Source organism: Colobus angolensis, unplaced genomic scaffold (assembly GCF_000951035.1).
Source record: "Colobus angolensis palliatus isolate OR3802 unplaced genomic scaffold, Cang.pa_1.0 Scaffold40, whole genome shotgun sequence".
Lineage (NCBI taxonomy): Eukaryota > Metazoa > Chordata > Mammalia > Primates > Cercopithecidae > Colobus > Colobus angolensis.
The window spans coordinates 6294329-6296040 of NW_012117377.1; the positions used below are offsets into that span (position 1 = coordinate 6294329).

Genomic DNA, 1712 nt, shown 5'->3' on the forward strand with positions numbered 1-1712 from the left:
TTTTTGTAAGCCTAAGACCTGAAAAGCATTGCCTGGCAAACCTTGTAAGCCATCGTGCATCACAATACCCTTTGAATGATGTAGAGGAATCAGGCCCTGCCACTGCCACTCTGCAGTTGATCCAGCAGCAGGAGGCAGCTGTAATCATCACTGTCCTCAGAGTACTTTTAAGAACAAGGAGGTCTCTGCCCAGGGCAGCCGAGGCAGGTAAGAGCGGTGTGGTTGTTACTGCCTGTACCTCTCTCGCCTCACTTAGTGGCTGCATGACTACATGGTTGACTGCATTTCAAATATTTTAGAGACAGGAACTCACAACATAAAGAAACTTTATGGCAAGCCTTTCGGTAAAGCAAAAATTTCTTTTAGAAAGTGAATACTCATCCTTCTCAACTTTGAATTCTTGTCATAGTTTTAACTCAACGTGTCTTTTTTTTTTCTCAGAAATGGGTACACCTATATTTAATAAGATATCTGGTTCTCTGGGATACAAGAATACCTAGGTTTTAAAAACGGTTAACTAGATGAACAGGTCACTGAGTTAGCTGATCGGTTGATTCTTTCATGTATTCACTCATTCTGAAGTATGCATCAAGCACTGCTCGGAGAGCGAACACTTTGCAAGAGAATGAGATAGGAGAAGGACAAAGAGAGCGAAGATCGTGGCCGCCAAAACGAAGTGGTCCCCAGCATCTAGCAGCTCATGTTTTACCTGAAGAGACAAAGCGCTGTAGAAAATGGACGTCTTGGCCAAGCATGGTGGCTCACACCTATACTCCCAACGTTTTGGGAGGCCGAGGAGGGAGAATCACTTGAGCCCAGGAGTTTGAGACCAGTCTGGGCAACATAGCAAGGCCCTGTCTCTATTTAAGAAAACGAACAACAACAAAAAACCCAGATGTCTTGTTTGAAGAATTTCTGGAGCCTTATCCAAAGCCTGGTAGAGAGTTGTCACTAATTTTTCTTACATAATAGAATAAATTAATTCAGAAACCAATAAACCAAAAAGGAAAAGACTCAGAACCAAAATGCACAGGAGAATTTACCAGGGGCTCTGGGAATTCAGAGGAGGGAAATGGGCCATTTGAAACTCAGAAGAGAGGCCTCGTAGAGAACTTACGTAGGACCTGAACAAAGCCCTGAAGAATGGGTTTAATTTAGGCTAGAGAAGGAGAAAGAATGAGTATTCAGGCAGCAGAATTCACTACAGAACTGGTGAGAATCAGGGGAGAGGGGAACCAACCTTCCTGAACTGGGAAAACTGGCTCCCTGAAAAAACAGAAGCGATAGGGGACTGACAAAGTAACTCAGTTGCTGCGAGCCCTCTTCTAAACAGCCTCTCAGCACGCATGCTCAAAGGCAGTTAGAACAGCCGTCATGCTCTTAGCAGGGTGAGTCATGTCAGTCCTGAAGCACTTCCCCACCTATGCCTTCTCTACACCCTCAGGTCACTAGGGCGCGGCTTTCCCCAGAGGCTGAACTTCCTCTAATTTCATGAGCACAGATGCAACACTTACAGGGAAAAGGGGCATTATAAAATAAATGCATCCAGGAAATCAACTGATACAATTTACTCACCAGTTCAAATGCCATTTTCTGACTATTCCACAGGTTTCCATTGACTCACTGAATTTTCCAAATCTTACTAGATGTATCACATCAGAGTCTCGGGACCCGGACTCGAATATCCTTCCAGGAGTACTCAAACTTTGATT

General features: G+C 44.2%; 1 protein-coding gene across 1 annotated transcript in view; it reads left to right on the top strand.

Annotated features, from left to right (window-relative positions):
• Positions 1 to 120: 120 nt before the first annotated feature.
• LOC105521502 (chromosome unknown open reading frame, human C1orf100) overlaps positions 121 to 1712 on the top strand; it is a 44326-nt gene continuing 42734 nt past the window's right edge. The window contains exon 1 of the mRNA XM_011955713.1: positions 121 to 207. The gene's annotated coding sequence lies outside the window, so the exon portion shown is untranslated. The remainder of the gene's footprint in view (positions 208 to 1712) is intronic.